Source organism: Lissotriton helveticus, chromosome 7, assembly GCF_964261635.1.
Source record: "Lissotriton helveticus chromosome 7, aLisHel1.1, whole genome shotgun sequence".
NCBI classification, from domain to species: domain Eukaryota; kingdom Metazoa; phylum Chordata; class Amphibia; order Caudata; family Salamandridae; genus Lissotriton; species Lissotriton helveticus.
Window position 1 is genome coordinate 1218627923 of NC_136068.1, and position 25902 is coordinate 1218653824.

The window sequence follows — 25902 nt, forward strand, 5'->3', positions numbered from 1 at the left end:
CCTTTTGTTTTTGGTAATCATATCTTATACATTAGGTGTATGAGGATGCATCTGTGGTGTATTCAACAAAACACACATCAATGTTACAGCTGCCACCTTTGTGCTTATCCATGGCATTTCATATGCTATACGATTTCCATTTGCAAACACCGCGATGGTGATACAAGGAAGAGGTGATGTGATCCAGACAGGAATTTGTGACAGTGTACCTACGTGACACATTAGCAGTGAAATGTATGAACGTGATGTTGAGTGCTTTATTTTCATATTGCTGTAGTATTTTAGAGATGATGCGGTAATTGAAGGTGCTTACAGAGTGTGAATAACCATGGCCGTTGGCTGTGGAAATGTGGCCCATCAACCAATTGTCATGGTGAAGTGTTGAGGACTTAAGATATTTGTGCAAACATTTACCGAGTTGGTACGGATGTGTCTCCTATTTAATGGTGTCGCATGTTATGCGTTGATACATACATGTCATGTTTCCATTTATTTGTCAGGAAAGTATGGATTCCCATAGGTTGGCAGAGAGGATTCATATATTGTACACAAAGGAGTTACAGATATTTTGCAAATAGGATTCATCGTAAAATAGTTTACCCAGTGTACTGTACGTGCACAGATCACATCAGCTGGTAGTAGTCAATTGAAAGTAAAATGGCATGTATCTGCTTGGTGGTTGTTAGTGTTGCAGTCCCAAATTATATGTTTCATGACTGTGTTATACTTTAGACTTTAGTGACGCAATGATGTATGCAATGAGCAACCTTGCAATGTGAAATCTCATATTGAAAATGCCCATCATGGCCAAAGACTCAAAGATACTCACAGAATGAATAGATCGTTAGGCAGTTGTGTGTGAGAAATGTGTTTAACTGTGGCTGTGTTCTGTGCCAAATGTCGACAAGTTGCTAATGTAAAAAAATTATAACAATGTTTTTTCATCTTTTCTTTGATTGCCATAAGCAATTTTAGTAAGATTTCAGTCTGGCCCATATTGAGGACCTATATTGCTACCTTAATGGAGACATCCATGCCAGAAGACTGTCAGCTTCTGATGGAGATCTTTCACTTGGATTGGTTGTGTAATTGCTCTGAGATGTCCATAAAAAACGACATTGACTCCATGTAGAATGAAGTACAATATCAGGCGGGGTTTAGGAAAAAAACTGGGACCATAGATCAGGTACTAAGGCTATGCTGCTTGTACTGGAAATACGTTATTATTCGTAAGGGTCATTTGTATGTGACCTTCGTAGATCTACGAGCAGCATTTGACCTAATCCCTCGTGACTTACTTTGGAGATCTCTGGAAGGGCAAGGGCTCCCTGGAGAACTGCTGAAATTGGTGAAAGGCTTGCACCAGGAGAACTACGCTAAGGTTAGGTGGGGCCCAAACGGGGAACTCACAGATAAAATCCCCATAAAAAGGGGAGTACGCCAGGGATGCGTATTAGCCCCCACCCTTTTCTCCCTTTTCGTTAATGATATTGCAGCCTATATGGAGAATTATTCGCCACGATTAGGAGGGGAACGAGTAGCGTCCCTCCTTTTCGCGGACGATACGATCCTTATTTCGCAAACCCCTCGGGCCTTCAGACCTTACTAGACAGGTTTCAGCAATACTGCACCCTAAAAGGGTTAGAAATTAATGTAAAAAAAACAAAATACATGGCACTAAACCCGCATAAAAGTTTTAAAAGGAATCTAACGTTAAACAGCCAAAAACTCGATTATGAACAGAGTTTCACCTATTTGGGGGTTTTACTAGACTCATCAATGGGATGGAGACCACAGTTAGAAAAATCAAAAATAGTGTTCAAACAAAATTGTCTTCCAATATTGAAAAGACACAATAAATGTGCAAACAAGGCAGTTACTCCAGCAATCGAGATTTTTAGGTACAAGGTTCAATCAGCTGCTTTGTATGGGGCAGAACTCTGGGGCCCAGTATGTAGGTAGACCTTTGAAACTCAGGAGAATAAGTTCATTAGGGGATTGTTAAAAGTACCTAATAACACCCCACTGATACCATTATTTTTAGATTTAAATATTAAACATACTGACCACCATGTAATGTTGAGACCTCTATTACTATGGGTCAGACTATGGACAACTCCTGAATTGATTGACTATAAAAATGGTGTGAAAGAAGTGCTGGACCTAGATAGTGGTAATAAAATCTTTTGGTTCAAGCACGTAAGAGCTTGGTTAACCAAATTAGGATTAACCCATTTTTGGAGCAACCCAGAGTCCCTAAGTACGGCGCCAAGAAAATAGTCAAAATGTCTTTTTGGTCTTATGTGAGCCATGAGTCTGTGTACACAAGAGTGCATGGCCCCTTAACCGAAAAATTTCTAATGGCCAAAAACGTGGCTTATTTTGAACCATTTCTCGACGAGATTCAGCCACCATTGGCCAAAACACTGTACTTAAAATACAGGTACGGAACTCTGGGGACCAAAGCCACTGAGAAAACCTGGGGGAAGATAAAAAGTGACCACTGCACACTATGCACAAATAATTCAAGGGAGGACACATTACACATACTGTTCTTTTGTCCCAGCTATGGCATTGCAAGGAAAAAGTGGATAGTGCCACTGTGTTATAACATTGGTGCTACCTCTCATAAGGAAGCCGGTAGAATCATAAACACGGACACTAGCCAAGTATTTGTGTTCGGAATTAGTACATTTCTTTTGGCTGTAAACTTTATTAGATTAAAAATGTCTCTTCCTCTTTAAATTTAAACTACAATTTTGCATTGTGTTTTTTTTTTTTTTCTTTTTTGTTTTTTTTCTCTTTTTCCTTTTCTTTTTAGGTGTTAAATTTTTAATAAATTTCTTGCCTGGCTGTTATGAATCCAATTTAATGCTTTTTTAAATTTGTATAGTGTATATTATATTTTTAAATATATTTATTCAAATTTCTGTGGCAATCCCAATTACATTAATGTGTCCATTTACGATGAATAGTATCAATGTATACTGATTTTGGCACTGTGTACAGTACTTCTTTTTTATTGTATTCTTTTATGTTGCTAAAGCAACGAAATAAAGATTGACTTGACTTGAGAATGAAGTACATTTCTTTTACGTTTTCATGGACTGCCAGATTTGATTGAGAAATATGTCATTCATGTCCCATTGAGGTTCACCTGGCCCTCTTTCACCTCTCTTTGGGGACAGTCTGGTGTAATTCTGTGTGTGAACTGGTGGTCATCCCTCACAGAGGTCGTGCAACATCAAATATAGGGCATCCTTGTCAGGTACTGCAAATTCTCTCTCTCTCTCTCTCTCTCTCTCTCTCTCTCTCTCTCTCTCTCTTTCTCATTTAGAGGGTTTTAAGTGGGGGCAAATATTCTAGATGGTATGCTCTCCTGTCAAGTCCCATGATGCCATCATGATCTCTCCACCCCTGTCCCAACCCTGCTACAAGGCATTTTGATACATTTTAAGATGGTGATTTGAAGTGGTGTCTTTCTGAGAGCCTGACACCAAGCCCCAAACTGCAACAGCTGCCTGGTCCCTTACCCCAAAAGCCACTTACCCCAAAACATCAAACGAGAGCCCCTACTTTGATTGGCTCCAAAGGCCTGGCCTTCCCCCTTTTGTCTTTCTTGCGATAAGCCTTCTGAGGCCTGCCTACACAGTGTAGCCTTTGTTCCTGAACCTGGCCAAAAGAATATTTAACGTGGCCCAGCAGGGGCAACAAAACCTTGGAATCTAATTAGGAATTGAGTCAGAGAAATATGACAAATCCAAGAGCTCTAGAAGCAGTGCAGGTTTGACAAATGTGTAATTGAATCTGCAACTCAGATCTATTTTTACCACAGGAATAAGAATCACACACATTTCTAGGCCTAACTATGGTAAGACTGCAGACTTTAATATTGTCTAATGCAATAGAACATGCACTCTTTTAAGTTAAGTGCTACAGACTTACACTATGAATGCTCACACACATTGTAAGGCCTACACCAGGTCATCACCAATCCCTTAAGTATACTTCTGGGATACTGGATGCCCTCATTCTCCCTGTGACAAAGATGATCAAAAGAAGCCTTGAGGTTTCTCCCACCTCGTGCCCATGTCAGGATGGGGTGGGCTCACCCAGTTAGCTTTCTTACCCATGCCTCATGCAGGGGAGGACACTCTATTGGCTTAAATGCTCGCCTCGTGTAGTCAGGTCAAGTGCAGAGGCTGTGGGTTCCTCGAATCGTGTTTACTTTATATGTATTGTGCTAAACTTTGTACACTGCTTAAAACTGGGAAACTTCACTTATATTCAACGTGTGCTGGGGAGTGTAAATTGTTTTCCATCTTCTTTCCTTCTTTCTTTTTTGGCTAATTTTTTCTTTTCTTCTTTCTAGTCTTTTTTCTTTTTTCTTTCTTCCTTTTTCTTTCCTTTATCCTTCTTTCCTTTCTTCTTTTCTTTTAATTTTGTCTTTTGTCATTCATTCTATATCCTTCTTTTAGGCTTCTTTCCTTTTTAGGTCGAGCTGGTAAACTGCATCCGAAGGATGCAGGTGTCCAGCTGGAGACCTAATGTTGTCTGTCACGAGGGAAGGAGGACAAGAGGGTGTTACGAGCTTTTTCCCTGGATTTGTGTGCGCGAACGCGCACGTTCCGTCCTGCGCCGCGCCGTGCACTTCCCTTCCATACTCCCAGCAAGTCAGCCTAACGCGCATGCATGCACACAGACACACACACGCGCGCACACGCACTTACACAGACACGCAGGCACCCAGACAGGCAAACCCCTCCCCCCCCACAGTCACACACACACACGCATACACACAGACTCCAAGACACATACACACACGCACGCTCACACACATACACAGCCCGCCACCGCGCGCGCACACACACATGCTCCCCCGCCCTCGCAGGCCAGCAACAAAGCGAAGCCCCACTCACCGGCTTCCTTGGTGCAGCGGCTCTCACCGGCAGCAGGACTCTTCCTCCCTTCTTCGGCACCGGGGCGCAGGGTAGGCTCCTGCCTGCTCCGGTGCTCCAAACAATCGCGAGGCGGGGTAGGCTCCTGCCCTCCTACTTCCTGTTTCCGGTTGTCCCGCCCGGCCTGCCTGACTTCCTGGTCGCAGGCCGGCGGCGCGAGCTCTGGGCGGACTGCAGCACGCGCTCTTGGAAGATTTCCCTGCCCTCGCAGTTGTAAGGTAAGAGAAAACTGCAACGAATGCTTGATTGCTCCATTGCATGAGGATGTCCACAGAATGTTCCACTGCACGAGAGGGGGAGAGGGATCACCCCTTTCCATTAGATGGGGGCTCTGGATCATTCCATGCCATTGGGGGAGCCACGGATTATTCTAACGAACAAATTGCAAGTCAGACCGAAACTGCACTAAAGAGCAATTGGTTGCACTTCTGCTAGGGGGACAGAGGACAGCTTCACTCTATGAAATTAAAAGATGTGTCATCCACTCGTCTCACAGGTCATTTAAATATGAAGAGGAACTACATAGGCCGTGGACCGATCACTTCATTGTACGAAAAAGAATCATAAATCTTTAACTGCACAAAGCTAGAGAAGCTAAACAATGAACTCAACCCCCTGCACAAAAGCGTCGGGTGGTGGAATCCTCCACTGGCGCACGAGGACGGGGGCGATGTCTCGGAATGTGGCACAACGTCGGATCAATGGATCATACCACTCTGTGGGAGGAGGAGGAGGGGGACTGGACAGTCCTCTTCAACTGCCTGTTCCCATATTTGCTTTTACTTTATGATCATCTGGTACAGGTAACATTTGAGGCAATTCAAAATGAATGCCGAATCTTCCTGTGTTGTATTGTGTAGATAGTTTCATACACGTTTTTACTAGCAGACGTTTAAAGAATTCACGAGGCACCAGGAGCAACGAATTTGTGACGTACATGGGTCACTATATGACTGGTTCATAAATGCATGTCGATTCAGTGATGGAAGAAAAAAGGAAAATAGAAATGCTCACGGATAGAGAGATAGGTAGATACAGGGAAATAAAAATACTAGTAGAAACAAAACGAAAAAGAGCGTGAGCTTCGATCTTGGGGTCCTAAGAGTGTAAATGTCCTGATCTCCTTTTTGGCAGTGTGTATTCCTGCATGCAGCTGTGGACATAGTAGGACAGGTAAAGTGTGAATGGGGTTACATCTAGACCTCACATATAGGTATCACATTTGCGAAAGTTATAACTATTGGCATTGTAAATGACAAAGCTATTAATTTAGCTATTTAAAAAAAAAAAACATAAATAAAAACTTTGCCATTTACAATACCAATAGCTTAAACTTTCCTAATGCGAGACCTATTGCATTGCAAATGCTTGTTCTTTTTCTTTTCTTTCCTTTCCTCTTTCTTTCATTACTTTTTTCTTTTTCTTCTTCTTTCCTTTTTCCTTCTTACTATCTCTTTTGCCTTTCATTTTTTCTTTTTCTTGCCTACTTTCCTTTCTTCTTTCTTTTCTTCCATCTTTCTTTTTGTCTTCTTTTCTTTCATTTTTTGCATCTATATTCCTTGCCTTCTTTTCTTTTCCTTTTTCTTTCCTTCTTTCTATCTTGTTTGCCTTCTTTCCATTTTCTTTCCTTCTTTCTTTTTTTTATGCCTGTTTTTCTTTATTTTTTCTTTTTGCATTATTTCCTTTTATCTTTCCATCTTTCCTTCTGACTTTCATTCTTTCTATCTGTGTTACCTTCTTTCATTCATTCTTCTCTTCTTTATTCATTTTCCTTCTATCCTTTTGTACTTTGTTCTCTCTTTCTTTTTTCATCTTTCATTTCTCCTTTCCTTCTTTTCTTTAATCTTTCTTTTTTCTTTCCTTTTTTGCCTTATTTATTTCTTTCCTTGTGTCTTTCTTTTTGCCTTCTTTCGTCTTTTCTTTCCTGCCTTCTTTCGTTTTGTCTTTTCTTTCCTGTCTTCTTTCTTTATTTTTTGTTCATTCTTTCTTTCTTTCTTTCTTTCTTTCTTTCTTTCTTTCTTTCTTTCTTTCTTTCTTTCTTTCTTTCTTTCTTTCTTTCTTTCCTCTTATTTGCCTTCTTTTATTTTTCCCTCCTTTCTTCCTTACCTTTTCTCCTCCCTTCCTTCCTTTCTTTTTGCCTTCCTTTTTGCCTTTCTTCTTGTCCTTTTTGTCAGCCTTTCTTGCATTTTTCCTTCCTCACTTACTTTTTTCTTCTTTCTTACCTTTTTTCTCAAAAGTGAGGCTAGCAGCCAATACTAGACCAAAGACGTTTTCAGGTTTGTGTTATCCAAGAACTTTCGATTTTATTAAAGGCATGTAAAACATTGGACATTGTGGCGGATCCCGACAGTATCAAACTCAATGACATCACCTTATCCCTAGGGCTTATCCTGTATCTTCGGTCCCCCACGCACTGCAAAGGTCATACATTGGACCCAATTTTTTCCACTATCCCTGTGGACCTGCTCTCTCTCGCTCCTGTTCTATGGTCTGACCACTTTTTGGCGGATTTTCAGATCCTTCTTAAGGAGAGGAGTGCCTACAGTGGACAGTGGTGTGATGCGTATCCCTCCAGAGCGTTCCACCGGGTTTCCCCGTCTATGCTGATGCAGGCCTTAGACACTCACCCATGCCTGCTGACGGGTACCCTGGAAGGGGACCTTGAGCTCTTGCAGAGCTGGTTGACCCAACGGCTAGCCGACCTTGCTCCTCCTGTTCCCCCTAGGACACGATCAGTGAAGGTATCTGCCCCCTGGTTCTCACCAGCACTTGCTGCTAAGCGTCGGCAATGTAAAAAAGCCGAAAGGGTCTGGCGTAAGCACTACGACACTAGCGCTAAGGAAACCTACAGAGCCTAGGTTAGAGACTATCACTAGGACATCACAGCTGGTAAAAAGTCCTACCTGGCTACCAGAATAGAAGACGCTTCCAGTTCCTGTAAGGACATTTTCAGGATAGTCAAGGACTTTACCTCGCCTCCGTGGTGCACCCCTAAATCTACGCATTCTGAATCTTGGATTTCCGAACTCGCTGACTTTTTTTCCAGCAAAATTCGGACTATCCAGGCCTCCTTTGGAACTATTAATATGTCTCCCATTCCTGACCCGTGTTCTCCATATCGGTGCCCAACCACTGTGGGCCCTGTCCTTTGGAACTTTCCTCCTCCGACTGCACAGGCTTCCTTAGATCTCCTCACTAAATTGAAATCTGGCTCTCCGTCTGACCCGTGCCCTGCTAGTCTTCTTGCACAATTGGCCCCTACGTTAAACCACCTGATCAACCCGATACTCAATCTCTCTCTTAGTTCGGGTGAGGTCCCCCTGCCATGGAAACAGGCTTTCATCCTGCCTCTGATCAAGAAAACTAACCTAAATCCAGAATCCCATGCCAATTACAGACCCATCTCCCTCTTGCCAGCACTCGCGAAAGTGGCTGAGAAACATGTTCACACCACCCTGTCCCTTTTTCTCGAGACCAACGATATACTCCACAAGTCGCAGTCTGGTTTTCGCTCCAATCTGAGCACGGAAACAGCTCTGCTCGAGGTCACTGAGGCGATTAAGGAAACCTTAGACAATGGAGGCAAAGCCATGCTGGTGATGCTGGACCTTTCGGCGGCTTTCGACACCGTCCCCCATGACCGCCTCCTTTCTAGACTCTGGGAGATTGGTCTGAGGGGGACGGTGTTCCAGTGGTTCAGGTATTTTCTTTCGAATCTGCTAATGAGGTGTGTATGTGACAACGGAACACCACAGCAATTGTCACGATGCAGTTATGTATGCATGGGGATCAATGATGTATGATCATACCCAAAAGCCATTGAAAAAGCACATGTGCCATGGTGTGCGTACATGCAAAACCATTTCACTCACAACACAGACCCATTATAGATGCACCAACAGCAGATGCATTATACGGAACCCAAACTGAAAATTCAATCTTCAAAATTACCCACACATTACATTGTTACATAGGGACCTGATGAGCGCAAAATTGACAAGTGAGAAATTGCCACGGTCCCTGGCATCATGAGACAGGTCCCGGAAGTGATGACTGTGCAATCCCAGTATTTATGTGCATGACAACATGTGCATGATGATACCAATGGTACAAGTGGAAAGGTGATGTGTACCACCTAGTGCCCCATCACACATCACATGTGTCAACAGGTTATCACACATCAATTGCGCAACATGAACTGATATGCTGTGCTATATCAGTGCCTGGCACACCTAGGGCCTGCTCATGTAAGTATGAAAGGAGAAGAACTTGATAGACATCCTTGTGTTAACCATACTGCTACATCCCTGCCATGTGTGCGCCTCGTATCACTATTGTAATGCTGCCATATGTGAGCGTGGGCAACGTACCATTCCCCTGCTTTGACTCCAGCGTGTGAAACACACTATGTAAAACGCATCATACCCCTGCATTCACATCAGAGTGTGAAATGCACCATACCCATGCATTCACATCAGCGTGTGAAACGCACTGTGTAAAGCGCATCGTTTCACTATTGTAATGGTGCCATACGCGAGCGAACCGTACCCCGATATTGCGTGCGTGTGTGCGCATCGTTTCACTATTGTAATGGTGCCATACGCAAGCGAACCGTGCCCCGACATTGCGTGCATGTGTGCGCATCGTTTCACTATTGCAATGGTGCCATACGCGAGCGAACCGTACCCCGACATTGTGTGCGTGTGTGCGCATCGTTTCACAATTAAAAGAGTGGCATACGGGACGTGAAACGCACCGTACTTGTGTGTGGATCCCAAAAAAGACATAGGGACACCTAGGCTACAAATAGTAGGCCCAGAATGCAGGCTGGTTGTCATGGATACTGAGATGTGAGTGTGTGCTACAGGTGTCCTGCAAAAGTCAGTTGGGCAAAACTATACAATGTTGCAATGTTGTTGTGGAGCTGAAGCTCAAATTTTGAACCATGCAAATGTGTGTCAAGGGCTTATGTTGAAAGTGATTGGATGAAACGTAGGATGCTCAGTAATGTGGCCTATCACAATGTACTCCTGATACTGAAAGCCCCTCAGCAGCACTGATTTAAGGCTGCATGTGTCTGTCAGAGGGCACTTGCCTGCACTACATTGGAGTGGACCACACTGCTGCTGGCTCTGCATTCCCTGGACTCTGATTTTGCTGACCATGGAGAGGACACCTGCATTCAGTGAGGAGGAGAACCAGACCCTGCTGGATGCCCTCCTACCAAACAAGCTAGCAAGCTGTATGGGAGACCAGGGGAGCAGGTGAGTGATGACTGCACTAGCTTTGACTGTGCACCTGTTGTGTGAGTGTCACTACAGCCATTGTGTATTTGTGGATCAGACATGCAATGTGGTTTGGCAGTGAGTGCAGGGTGTGTACATTGTGTTGTCTCCCATGCAGAGCATGTTGTAGTAAAAGTGTGTTTACTCCTTACTTGCATTATTGTAACTGTGATATTCAATGCATACTGATTTACACATTCTGCTGTGGGACACCGTGCATGCTTTTTTGGCATGATTTAAAGTCTGTAATAGTGTTCACCCCAGAGTGACAGCTGAATGTACTCACTGATGTTTATGTTTTTTTTTACCTGTGGTGATTTTGTACATATGCTGTGTTTGAACTCATGGACATTGAAGAGTGTGAATGTTCCTTGTCACCTGGCTGAGTGTGTATGTGATGTTTTGCACCACAGCTGCATGGTGTATGCACTGCAGCAGCTGTAGCCATCTGATGAGACAAGTATGCAGTGTTGTGTGCATGACTTGCACAGTTAGCCCAACACCTGTGGCACCTCTTTGTCAAGTGTGACATGTGCAAAGTAAGGGTTGTATACAATGTTGAGACTGACAGGCAAGAGATCTGTGCCAGGGTGTGTATGTGTGGTCTGCTGAGGGTTCATAGGTGTAGTGGGATATGTGACAGCATGTCATCTGCTGTCCAACACCCTGCAGTTGCATGTGTTGTACAGTGTGTGCCATGATCAGTGAGTGTGTTGAACCCCTTATGCCATCTGTTGCCTTTCTAAGGCACGTAGTGCATTTATGTGTGCCCACGGGGCAAATTCAGATGGACAATAATGCAAGTCCTGTCAGCATCCTATGCCCTGTCCACATCATCAATTTAGTGCAAGTGTGTGTCTCTTGGACATGCAGCAGGTGTAGTGATGTTGTATAACTTTCTCTTCCTGACAGGTAACTGCTTATGAGAAGGGGGATATCTGCCGGACATTGTCAGGTCTGTCAGGTCTGTGGGGGGACCTCGCCGTCGGCTGATCAACATCAGGAAGAGGTGGCAGGACATCCGGTGCTGGACCCACCATATTGCCCGGGTCCAGCTGAAGCTGGAAGCTCCACGCTGGCATGGCGGCAGCCGTCACCTCACCCCCCACATGCTCCGGGTCCTGGAAGTGATCTTTCCAGACCTCCATAGGCAGTTGCAGGTCGGACAGCAACAAGGAGGGGAATGGTACATGTCTGTTTGTAGTGTTGTGTGTCACATGCTAGTTGAGGTGCTCTGAAGCCTGTGAAGTGTGAACACTCCCACAGTTGGGGGGTCTTGTGAGACGGGCTAGTGGTGCATTGTACTTTAAATTCAGCATATTCATCTGCTGCTCTTTTCCATCCCTTCCCCTCCTCCACATGTGACCCCTGGTTTGCGTGTTTCCAATTTTGCACATGTACTTCTAGGGTGCAAGGTTATTAGACAGCACATTGATTTGCGCATCATGTGGGAGGGAGGTCTGTGACATGTGTTACCTTGCCTGTGCCACGACCTGTGCACTGTGTTTGGCATTCATATTTGTTTGCACTGATCATGAGTATCAACATAGGAGTGCAATTTATATGATTCACACCCTACCAGCATGCATGAGCCATGTTGCATACTCATACATGATGTACATCATTTGCAAAATATGCATAGTGACAAGACAGTTATTCATGACACAGTCAGCAATTTCTTGACCCACAGATCTGTGTGCCCACCACAGTACCCTGAAACACCCTGGCCTCCTAATCATGTGTGTCATCCAACACTGTGCCCATTCTATGTGGGTTCAGCATGGGTGTGCCTCAGTGGCATTGGTCCCTGCCATACTTTATATTTATCATGTATTAGCTACAACTGCATCTGCACACTGTCCATGGATACATGATTTAGCTTGTGCATACTCACACTGGGCATTGCCTGTGTGCCTATTCTCAAGAATATGTTGCTGATTGTTTGTGACTAATATGTATTGCCAGCCACAGGAGGTGACCTTCCTGTACATTTTCAAAAGTTGCTGCTCAGTTTTTGATACCCTGATTCTGATGTTTAACTTATCGAGCAGTTTCAAACACATTAATGGAGTGATGGGGGTATTGCGCAGGAGAGGTGTGATAGGCCTGCCTGTTTGGCCTTGTCAATTGAGAACTGTGGGTATCATTAGTGAGTTAGAGTTATCACCATACACTTCCTGTGATGCTGGACAGTGTTGTCATTGGGGACTTTACAGGCTATGTTGTTTGCTTACAGAGATGATTGTGCCTCAAAGATTTTTCCAACATATATGTAGCTGCGGTCCTAAGCTGTTTTGTCCTAGTGCACATACTACAGTGCTCACATTTCCCATGTGGTTAAGGGTGTGTCTTTCTATGCAGCAATGATTTTGATCTTTGCAATTGCAGGCACATTGTCCTGATTTTGGACATGTGGGCCACTTCACATGACAGCCAGTGTGTGTTACGTGCTAACAACTGTATGATGTGGTGATAGATGCCCCTGTGAGGAGTGACACATTTGAAGTGATGTCATATTGATGTATGTCCCTAGGAACTCCCAACACTTGTTGAGAGTTGTTAACGTTTGGAATATGTTAATATGACAAAATGTGTAGGTTACACTTATGTGTCTGCATTATAATTGTCTCACAAGGTAGTGCACACCACACAACACGTGCAATTGTTTTGAATAAGCAGGCAGGTTTTGAATGAGGCCAGTGTTAGTGGTTAATGGTGTGCCTTGATCGACATACACATGTCCCCACAGCGGTCTTGAGTGCTTGACACTCCTTTGCTGTCAATTGTACAGACTGATGTGTGTCAATTCATCAAGACCTCCGTTGGACCATGTATATGGTATATGGTCCACACCATTTATTTCTAACAGTGTTTCATCTTGAAGTGTGCAAGCTGTCTCAATAAATGTGTCTATGTTGTGTGTGTGGATTTCCTTGTGAGAGATCTTTCATGCTGGCACATACGTGTTATGTTCAGAAGATGGATATTTTGCAGATGCTACTAGTTGATTATGTGAAGTATGCAGAGTCCGAAGATGCCAAGTTTTTATGCCATTACTTTTCACCAAACACTACTTCCTGGGCTCTGGGAGTGGTGTAACCTTGGGGAGTGAGGTGTGTTACTTTGTCCTGAGTGGAAACACAACTGTTTATTTATTTGTGAACTTGAGGTGGCATAACTTCATTGTATATATCAGCTCTCATGTGAACAAATAGAACCTCCTCAGTGTGACTATCACGCAAGTTGTGGTGTGGTCTGTTATTTGGATCCTTGTGTTCAAGTACCATTGTGTGTATACCAACTATACAGTATTAGTCTTAAATATGTGCAGAGTTATGTTGCTCATGATGCATGCCATGATTTGCAATGTGCCCAAATAAATTTGTGTTCATGTGTCAGATGTGTACAGCTGACTGATGCATTTTTGTTTATTCTCCTTGCCAACAGCATCATCAACCGACACAGGAGGAGACATTAGCACGGACCAGGAGGGGGGACCCAGCCGCAGTGCGACCAGCGCTGAGGTGTTGGAGGAAGCCAGTGGCACAGAGGGTGAGGGGGGTCAGGCGACCGGACCTTTGGAAGGCTACACTTCGTATCATACGGACGGCTCGGCTTCTGACTCCCAGGAGGAGGGGGAATATGCGGCGACAGCTTCTTCCACCACTGTGCCTGTCCCCACCTCCTCCAGACCCATCTCCACCCTCCCAGTTGCTAGGGTCCCTTCTGTCCGTGCTGCCCCCCATGTCTCCTTCGTCCCCGGCACCGCAGCCCCTGCCCCTGACTCCCCTGCTGCCCTCAGTGCTGAGTCTGTGGACCTACTCCAGCAGATTCATGTTGGTCAGACATCAATGCTGACTATCCTCCATGGCCAAACTCAGATACTGACACAGTTGTTGTCATTCATGGAGGGCATGTCAGCTAACATGTCTGACCAACGTCGGAGTCTATCGTCCATAGACTCCTCACTGACGGCAGCACTTGCCCTTCTGCAGTGGCCCGTCCCCCACTCCTTCTGACCCATCCACAACCCCCTCACCCATAACTGTCCACAGAACACGCAGACACACAAGATAACACACACCAACAGACCCACCCAGCACACCACCACAGAAGTCTAGGCGTAGATCTCCAGGCACCCAATCTCAGGAGGATGCAGGCACACCCACAGGGACTGGGGTCAGACGGCAGGCACGCAGACACAGTCCGCAAGACTCAGAGCCCTCTACCTCCACTCCCATTGTGTCCCCGGGTGCAGGTGGTCGTCTGGCAGAACTGGCAGCAGTGTGCAGCCATGAATTTATTACCACCTTTAGCGCTGCACACGCCACAGAGGAGGATTCCTCCCCCCCTGCACCCACAACACCTACCCTTCCCACTACTGTCCCTATGGTGCCTGACACTGACCCAGATGATGCCCCCCATGGGTCCACAGACTTTTAACTCCATCATGTGCAGGCAAGTTTGGGGTGACAATCTCCCCAAGGTTCCCAAAAAAAAGGCACTTTATTCCGGACTGGCCTTCTTTGAGCCTGGACTCATTTATGAACTGAATTTCGTTTTGGAGCTGAATAAAGCATTTTATTTTTAATTCTGAACTATTGCATTTCAGGTATTTGCTTTAGGTGCTGTGTGCCTAGGAGTTGGTGTCATGGTAATGTTTGGGTATTGTGAAAGATGTGTATTTTCTAATGGTAATGAGGTGGACCATGGTATCTATGTGCCATCACAATGTAGCAGCGAATTATCTTGTTTTGTGTATGTTCAGTTTGCCTACAGACATTGTCCAAAAGAGTGTCACTTCCTCAGTGACACATGAGATCTTCAGTACAGACAGTTGCACAATTGTTGTGGTGACTTTTGTGCACATTTCCTATTTTTTAAGACATTCCCTTCAGCAATGGCCATGCCTGCTCACAAATGATTTGTGCTCATTAGTCTGTGCCATCCATGCCACTCACTGTACTTGTGTTTGTAGTATGTAGTAATGGACACACCATCAGCCTTGTTCACACTATGCAGATGTATAATCACAGCCTTACCCTTATATTTGGATTTGTTATGCAGGGTATTTGAGCACACAAAATCACAATTGTGTGCTTTGTATCTGAGGGGTTTCAACCTTGTTTCTTCCATGAGAGAGTACATGTTTCACCACCTGGACATTCATATCAGGCTCGGGATATACATGACAGTGTGTTTTTCCTTTTTGCTCTATTTGTTTGGTGGGCTGTTACATGACTATGCACTTTAAGAACAGGAACAAGCTAAGTTAGCACACCACCTAATGTAAGAATATTGTAGACTCTAGGTAATCCTAGATCCTCCCTTAGAATCGATCAATTTCAACAGATATTAGGTGATAATTTTGCAATTGTATATACACAATGTCCAATTCATAAAACGTAACATACAGAGTCCCCAATCCGACACTAACCTTGAATACGACACGTAAGTGTCAACCACCAAACACCAACACGAGCCGTCTAGCGTTTGGCCACGGCCCCCGCGTCCATATTTAAAGGGCTTAATTGGCAACGCCCCTCCTTCACGTCGCATATAGGAGACTTGATAAATCGTCACAAGCGCCTAGCAAGCATGGTGGCCACTTTATGTGCGGACGTTTCTCCTGGAATGAGGAGAACACTACTACCGACCTCTTTGTAATGACTATACACTATAGAGTCATGATGGGAAGGTGTGTAGGTTGCCTGCAACCTCCATGGGTGGATATGCATTTAGGATCTGACATCACACCCACATGTGGTGTGTCACGCAGTATGTGACAGAAATCCATCCTCCATGGAGTGTGACACTGCTGTAAGTGATGTGTTGCTATGGCACTATCAGGACTGTCACAGGTTAAGGATGTAAACATACTCCCATGTAGTTGTTGTATGGTGATGATAATTCACCCCCCTATGTTTTGGCACTGCTGGTAGTCATATCCACACACCCATCCTATGTCTGGGCACTGCTGCGAGTCCTGTACACCCACCCCTCCTATGTCAGGGCACTGCTGGGAGTATGTGCACCCACCCCTTCTATGTCTGGGCACTGCTGGGAGTCATATCCACCCACCCCTCCTATGTCTGGGCACTGCTGGGATTCATATCCACCCACCCTTCCTATGTCTGGGCACTGCTGGGAATCCTGTACACCCACCCCTCCTATGTCTGGGCACTGCTGGGAGTCATATCCACACAACCCTCCTATGTCTGGGTACTGCTGGGAGTCATATCCACCCACCCCTCCGATGTCTGCCCACTGCTGGGAGACATATCCACCCACCCCTCCTATGTCTGGGCACTGCTGGGAGTCCTGTGCACCCACCCCTCCTATGTTTGGCCACTGCTGGGAGACATATCCACACACCCCTCCTATGTCTGGGCACTGCTGGGAGTCATATCCACCCACCCCTCCTATGTCTGGGCACTGCTGGGAGTCCTGTCACCCACCCCTCCTATGTCTGGGCACTGCTGGGAGTCATATCCACACACCCATCCTATGTCTGGGCACTGCTGGGAGTCCTGTACACCCACCCCTCCTATGTCAGGGCACTGCTGGGAGTCCTGTGCACCCACCCCTTCTATGTCTGGGCACTGCTGGGAGTCATATCCACCCACCCCTCCTATGTCTGGGCACTACTGGGATTCATATCCACCCACCCCTCCTACGTCTGGGCACTGCTGGGAGTCCTGTGCACCCACCCCTCCTATGTCTGGGCACTGCTGGGAGACATATCCACACACCCCTCCTATGTCTGGGCACTGCTGGGAGTCGTATCCACCCACCCCTCCTATGTCTTGGCACTGCTGGGAGTCCTGTCACCCACCCCTCCTATGTCTGGGCACTGCTGGGAGTCATATCCACCCACCCCTCCTATGTCTGGGCACTGCTGGGAGTCCTGTACACCCACCCCTCCTATGTCTGGGCACTGCTGGGAGTCATATCCACACACCCATCCTATGTCTGGGCACTGCTGGGAGTCATATCCACACCACACACCCCTCCTATGTCTGGGCACTGCTGGGAGATATATCTACACACCCCTCCTATGTCTGGGCACTGCTGGGCATCCTGTACACACACCCCTCCTATGTTTGGGCACTGCTGGGAGTCAAATCCACACACCACTCCTATGTCTGGGCACTGCTGGAAGTCATATTCACACACCCCTCCTATGTCTGGGCACTGCTGGGAGTTCTGTACACCCACGCCTCCTATGTCTGGGCACTGCTGGGAGACATATCCACACACCACTCCTATGTCTGGGCACTGCTGAGAGTGCTGTACACCCACCCTTCCTATGTCTGGGCACTGCAGGGAGTCCTCTGCACCCACCCCTCCTATGTCTGGGCACTGTTGGGAGTCCTGTACACCCACCCCTCATATGTCTGGGCACTGCTGGGAGTCATATCCACACACCCCTCCTATGTCTGGACACTGCTGGGAGTCATATCCACCCACCCCTCCTATGTCAGGGCACTGCTGGGACTCATATCCGCACACCCCTCAGATGTGATGCATCGTACCCCAACATAAATGGCGTGTGTGTGCCTCGTATCACTATTGCAATGGTGACATACGCGAGTGTGTGACGCACCGTACCCCAACATTCACGGCGTGTGTGCGGTTCGTATCACTATTGCAATGGGGATATACGCGAGCGTGTGACGCACCGTACCCCAACATTCACGGCGTGTGTGCAGCTCGTATCACTATTGCAATGGTGATATATGCGAGCGTGTGATGCACCGTACCCCAACATTCACGGTGTGCGTGCGGCTCGTATCACTATTGCAATGGTGATATACGCTAGCGTGTGATACACCGTACATGTACACTTCCATTGTTGCGGTATGTTGTTCTCACCGTATGCGCTGTCGTCGGTTTCTGTGCACCAGGTCGTAGGCGGACAGGACTGGGATGACACGGTCGATGGGGTTCATGGCGTGTCTGTCGCGTTCCGGGGTGCGGTTCGGGACGGACTCTGCTTTTACGGTAGTTTTCAGCTCCCGTAGCAATAGGGTCGTACGAGTGTCGCCGAGACGAATTGTACTTGCTGGGCCGGAAACTGCTGCTTGGTTACGTACGGACGGCGCGTACAGCGTGACCTGGATATGTATCGTATGTATTTTTTGTTCGTATGGTGTTTGGTATGATTCGTATGTTGATATGCTTTGGGTTAGGATCGTACTTGATTGTACGTACTGGGAAGTTGTAGGTGTACGAATCGTATGGGAAAAATGCTCTGTACTGCGATTCGTGGGGGATTTTACCGGATCGTAATTGGCCTGAAACCACCCTTAATCACTTCATCCTTTTCTATTTACTCTCTTTCCCTCTCTTCCTCCCTCCTTTTCCTCCCTCACTCTGTTTCCCTCAGCTTTTCCTTCTTCTCTTTTGCTCCACGCTCTTGCTTTCTCTCTGTTCTACCTCTGTCTTTCTTTCCACTCAATTTATTTTCCTGTCTGCCCCCAGTCATACTTGCAGATGCTTTCTCCAGCATTCTTTGGGCTTTCTCAACCACTTTTTGGGCTCTTTCTGCCTCCCTCCTCTTACCCCTTCACTACCAATCTAAACTCTTCTTCAAGGGATCCAGCCCAGGTTTCAAGCTAAAGAATGGAGAGGTTAAGGGTGCCTTAATTTTGCTCTTCTGTCTGTTAGGGCCAGGTACGCCCTAGAGCTAGTGCTAGAATCCCTATCTCCCACCAAAAACATTACTTTTCCCTGAATCCCCTGTGTGTTTTGATAGCCATATTATACGCCTTTGGGTAGTTTTACAGTGCCTCCAATGGGCTCCTGGTCTACTGCCTCTGTATAGACTATAATTACTCCCTGGTGGCTTAATATTGCCTCTATTAGTTGCCTGTTCTTGCTATCCGGAGTGGACACTAGGTGCACATCAACTGCCCTATCTCTGCATGATACAAATCCTTCACAATAAATTAAGTAACGTTCTGCATAGCTGGGTATTTTCTCAGAATCCCTTCTACATTCCTGCTTGTGTGCAGACAGGCTATATGTGTCAATGGCCTCACACTCCTCAGTCAGCATATCCCATACAGGATGAACTATACATAATTCTTTCAATCATGCGCTCTGACGGGAACCCGTAAACTATATTGTAATTCAGCTGCCATAGAAATAAAGCAACTGGACCACCCTGGGAAGCGCACGAGGGCTCGCGAAAAAGTATGAAAAGCACTATGTAGATACAATGAGTTGTGGGGAAGTGCTGCGCAGCAAGTGTTTAATAAAATCTGGGCCTAAATTGCCAACTTTTCTTTGTTAATCTAGCCCATTGAAAAGCAGAAATACTTATGAGGCAGCCCTTTACAGTACTGCTGAATATGCCTGACGGCTCGAGTGCTTTGCTGGTATGGAAGATTGTCTTAACTATTTGTTGCAGAGTGAGAAAAAATGCGGTTTGGATAAAATTCTTGCCCCACAAGTAATTTGAAGGCTGTGATCAGAAATGATGAATGTTGTCACCAGATCTACCTAGTATTGCCAGTTTCCATGTGTTTAATGCATTTTGCACACCATGCTATTTATGAACAGCAATGGCAGAGAAGAATAAGGACTAGGTTGAACACTCGAACGCTGACTGTATTTACATTCCAAAGATACAGGTCAATACATGAGAATGGAAGGAAAAATCTGATGCCTTAATATGGCTTGACAAAGGCACTTGAATGCAATATCGGGTTGTGTTTTTCACAAATACGTGAAATAACTTTGTTGAGCCAATCTTCGACAGATCTAGACGATTTTTTTTAAATCAAGAAATGGTTTCACAAGTTTAACTAAATCAACCAGGTGAAATCCTTTCTTTAGGTCTTTATGGGCACCTAAGGAGCGGTTCCCCCTCTTAAACTCCTGTTCCTGTTTTCCTTTTTAAAGACCTTCATCACTGCCTTGCATGTACCTTTTTACAAAACCCTATGTCTTCTTGCTCTGTTACTTCCCTTTTTATTAATTAAACCTTCCTCCCCTTCCTGCTTTTAATTCTCGTTTCTTTTACAAACCTCTTACTTCCCCTTCAGTTGTACGCCCGTTATATTTAGAGAACCCTTACTCGCACTCTCACTTTACTCACGTTTTAACAAAACACTAAGGGGCACATGCATCAAGCCTTTTCCTGTTAGCAACCTGACCGGTTTGCGAATGGAAAATGGCTTTTTCCTATACATGTAGGTTTTGGCATTCGTAATTTAGGGAATCGCAATTTATGATTCCCTAATGCCGATGTATGTAGCCTTTCCCATATGCAAACTGTGCATTTAGGAAACGCTAATTACCATGAACTTCAAGTTGATGGTAATATTTGCATGCTCAGGGCATGTGTGTGCTTTACATGTGCACACTTACCTTTTTTGTGGGGTGCTTCAGGGGAGTCTCAGGGCCCCAGGCACCCGTGGATTTGCATTCCCTATTTGCGATTACCAGTTTGGTAATTGCAATTAACGAATGCAATGCCATTCATTCCTATGGGCCTGTAGGCCCGTAGGAATGAATGGAGTCACATTACCTAATAGTGATTTGCAATTTCCGAATCGCTATTAGGTAATGTTAAGGAATCATAATTTTTTTTGCAATTCCTACATGCACAGCATTTTGCGATTCCCAAATGGCAAATCAGTAAAAATTCGCAATTTGGAAATAGCAAAATGCAGGCTTGATGCATGTGCCCCTAAACCCCCATTCCTTTTTTCTCTTGTCTTTAATAAAAACCACTTACTCCCCCTCCTGCTGTACTCCAGCATTGTTTTACTCCTTACTCCCCCTCCTGTTTTAATCACGTTTTTTCAAATTCTTTACATCCCCTCCCTCCTTACTCCATTTTAAATAAAACCACTGAATACCCTTCTGCTTTACTCATTTTGTTTACAAATACCTTACTTCCTTTCTTGCATTACTCCCTTTACTACAAACAATTTTCTACCCCCATTCTATACTCCTTTTTAAAATAAAATCTCTTGTTGCTTTACTCCCCTTTATTAATAAATTCCTTACTACCCTTCCCGCCCTTCCCGCCCTACAACTGTATTAATTTTACAAACCACTTACGGTTTACACTTTATTACCCTTTTTTAAAAAATTCTACTCTCCCTCTTTCTAACCCTCCTCTTTTTTTAAAATAAAACCACTATTTTTTTTTACGGAGTTTTATATAGCACAAACTTGACCCAAAGGTATCAGAGCGCTTTACATAGCACCAGTTGCGTTACATGAGGACACATTAATTTTTTTAAACTTTTAGGCACAGGGATATTAAGTAATTTGCCCAGGATTTTCAGCATCGTTGCCGAGACTCAAACCCAGTTTCCCAGATTCAAGGACGACCGCCCTACCCGTTTGGCCAACTTCTCTCCCCTGTCACTTAATTTCTCTGCTGCTTTAGTCTGTTTTTACTAAACCCTTTACTCCACTCCTACATATTTTATTACAAACCGCTTACTCCCTCTACTGCTTTATTCCTCTTTTATATAAAAAAAACCCTCCTAACTCCCCCTCTGGCTCCTTTTTAAAAAAAAATATCACTCATTTAATCTTTTGCTTTTCTCTTATTTTTACAAACTGAATTACTCCTGCTTATTTAAACGGTTACTCCCCCCTCCTTCTTTACTCCCTACTCTCCTCTTTACGTACTTATTTTTTTTAAACACTTTACATCCCATTTTGCTTCACTCCCATTTAATACAAATCCCTTACTTCTACTCCCACTTTACTCACTTTTTTTACAAACCTCTTCCTCCCACTTTCATCCACGTTGCCCCCTCCTGTATACCAACCCCCTTTTCCTTTCCTACTTCCATGTCAAGCTCTTCTCTTCTTTCTTTACCTTTAGCTTTTCCGCACAAACATATTTTCTTGGAAAAAGTATCTAATAACTTTACCTTTTATCTTAAAAGACGTTTTTGCAGCCTGTTTTTGTCAGGCATTTTTTATTTTTAGAAATTGTTCAAAATTACACAATATTATTCTATCTCTTACAATCAGGGTCATCGCTGTCTATCTTGTGGTATATTTATTGCCAAAGACATGTAAGAATACTGCCTGTAAAGTCAGAGCTGTAAAAAAATACACACACATCGTTCAAGATGTGTCTTAATTTCACAATGTTTCACATTCGATTCTGTCAAGGTAGGTAAAGAGAAATCCTTTGCCTGCAAATCTCGACAAAGTCAAACACTTTGTCCTTCGAGAAGGATAAGAGTTTGCTACATTTGCCGGACTTTGTATGAAGCTTAGTTTGACTGGCCCTTTCTGGTCAGGTAAATAGCATTACCTCCCTGTAAGTCTTCCTTGCTACCAGAGTTAAAAAAGTGAGCTCCAGCTCCACACCAGAACCCTCCAAAGCAATTTACGTTCTATTCCTCCTATCCCTCCCCATCATGGCTGACCACCATCACACTTGACCCAGTACAAGAGGAGGTACGTCCCACCCCAATTCCTGTTTTTTACGTTCCGCGCTGCAGACTTTCCAGAGCGTGGTTTCCAAGTAAGTGGGCAGAGGGCTGAGGCCCTGCAAAGCGGGCTCTGATAATTCCCCCTATTTAGGTTGTTACCTTCTGTGGCAGAGATGCTCAGCGGGTTTCTATGCCCCTCTGTCTGCCCATTCTTTTACGGCTTCACAGAGCCCTCTTCCCTGACGGGAACCATTAGGGAACACCTTCTGGTTTAACATGGTTTCCAGCTGGGTTGTGCATTCTCCCGAGACTTTTTGGATTCCTGGTTCAGTAGCAGGGCTGTTGTGTGATTTAAGATGTGTCACGCTCTCCTGCTTTCCCAGAGGCACTAATGCCAGCTGGCTTCCCACAGAAAGTGTTGGGTTGCTTGGCAACCGGCTTGGTTTCTCAGTTGTGCTTGGTTTTTCACGACATCTATTTGCTATTTATTTGTGGTCTGAATGGCTAACGGGCTAAAACTCCTGGTGGATCTATTTGTGAAGTTCATGGACGACCTGGACCTAGGGACTAACATTTCTAAGACGCACTATATGGTTTGTGGGAGGAGGACAGCTCAGATGAGGCCCATTGTCATCAAAGGGCAACCCATTACTAGGGTTTCTACATTCCCCTACCAGGTAATCTCTTTTGACTACCCTGTATATCTAGTCGCTGTTCTAAATTCACCCAAGCCTGCTGTGCACTATTTAGATTTTCAATGTTATTAGCCAACAAGCCTGTGTTGCCCCTGGCACAAATTTTCAGAATGAAGTGTATCCTAGTCCTGACTTATGGAGCTGCTATTTGGGGGTACCGTAATTGTAAAGGAATCCAGTTGGAAGAGGACTGATTTTGTAGGAAGCTCCGGGGGGTGGCCCTAAACAGCTCCTCATTTGTCACTCATAAGGAACTGGGCCTAAACTATGTAGAGGACCAGGTTAAACTGGGTCCTCTATTATTATGGATCTCTGTTTGGGCAAATGAGAGCCTGTGGTTAAACAGGGGTGTGATTGAGGACTGCATGGATTGCACCTATCAGCTTAAGATACTGTGGATTCATTATATAAAATCGGTCACCCACTCCCTCAATCACAAGGACATCTCTATAAGCCACATCTCATCAAAAAGGGTCATCATAGAGTTTTAATGGAAACATTTCTTAATAAAGTCAATGAGGAAAGGGAAGCTAGGGTGCTGATGAAAGACTCTACTAGATCTTTCCTGTTGTTGAAAACTGTTCGTGGCCCAGAAAATTATCTCACAACAGTTAAGCACCCCACGGATAGAGCCATTCTTACCAAATTTTGCTTGGGTACTATCGAAACAATGATTTGCTTCCCGCTGGGCCAGTTTTATCTTCATGCTCTTTTAATTTGCCCTTGCAACGAGAGTTCCTCCCAGACCAAATACATCTGGTCCTATTTTGTAAATACTATGAGTTTCTCAGTAGAAGATATTTATTACCACTTTTTAAAGTCAAGGGCTTCACCCAACAACGCCCTGCCTTTTTGTTTTTATAACTTTTACAGGACCAGGTGGTGATGACGTAGTCATCGGCTATTTAAAAGGTGCCCTATTAGTAATAACAACGTGCATGCTAGACAGGGGTCTTGATTTTCATAGGATTTTATGCGTCTATGAATATTTTAAATTGGATGAACTGAATTGGTATGTGCCTAGAAAAGGTTTTAACCGCATGCGTGCGGGCGGAATTCCGCTCGCACGCTGAGAATTTGTAAAGCGCATGTTACATGACGAGCTGGGCTCGTCATGAGCGTGCGAGGAGGCTACCTCATGACGAGCCCAGCTCGTCATGAGCGTGGAAGGGGTTAAATGTCTTTTTTTAACATATAACTTTTATATTTTATGATTATTGTTTATAATCGAAATAAAGATTATTTACTACTTACTACTAATTCGCGGCCCATCCCTGGTGGCTTTGTCTTCTTTTTTGGGTGAATTGCCAGGATGGATCCTGGTGAGGTTCCTCAGGGGGAGGCAGGTCCTAGCGTTCAGGCACCTGCTGAGATACCGTCATTGCTGGCCATCTAACAGTTGCTTTAAGCTGCTGTGGCTGCAGCACTTAAAGGGCGTGAGGGTTCTCCTTCCCCTAAAAAGCAGCATATTGAGCCTTCCAACAGTTTTGAAGCAGAGGAGGAGGAGGATGACCTCCGTGGTAGATTTAGTGCCTTGATGCCTTCTGGTAATTTCTGCTCTCTATAAATTTAAAATCATATCAAATCAGATATGTGCAAGGACAGGAACTGAAAGAGGTCCTGCAGCACATTAAGGATAACCTGGCTTTTTCGGTCCCTCCGGTAGAGGAGGAGGCGGATGATTTTTTTCATGCAGACCTAGCACCGGGAGCCTGAGTTTCTGCCCTTGTACCCTTCTATTAAAAGGGTGATTGACAATAAGTGGCAGGAGGTGGACAAACAATCTTTCCTGCGCTATGTCTCAAAGCCTTATGCCATTCAGGATTTTGCTAAGGACTTTCCCTCAGCTGTCAAGGTTGACTCTCTGATGCCAGGGTTATCTTCTCATGGGTCCATCATTTCAGAGGATGCCTCCGCTTCGGACCTGGTTGACAAAAGGGTGGAGGCGGCAGTTAAGGGGTCTTATGCCGTGGCTAACTTCTCCTTTAGGGCAATTGACTACATCTCCTACACCGTTCAGTCTATTTTGAAGGATTTTGAGTCTCTCGCCCAACTTTTGGAATAGGGGCTGACGTCTTTCCTACCCTGGTGGTCATGGAACAGCAGACAAGACTGTTGTTTGACATCTACTTTGAAACCTTGGGGGCTGTGGCTGCGTCAGGAGGCACTACTATTCAGGCACAGCTCCAGGTATGGCTGTGCCATTGGAAGGCAGAAGCTGCACAGAAGTCCATTCTTATGAAGAACCCCTTTCCAGAGACTAAGCTGTTTGGCTCTGTGGACATTTTTTTTGTGAACCCGAAGGTATAAGAGCACTTTACATGAGCACCAGTTATGTTACAGAAGGACACATTCATTTTTGTTAGACATTTGGAGATTAAGTGATTTGCCCAGATTCACAGAATGTTGAGCATCGTTGCCGAGACTCGAACTTGGTTCCCCTGTTCCCAGATGGACCGTGCTAGCGGTTAGGCCACATTCTCTCATTCTTAAATTCATGACTAGGAAGGTGGTGTTTCTGGTGGACATTATGTCGGCTAGTCGT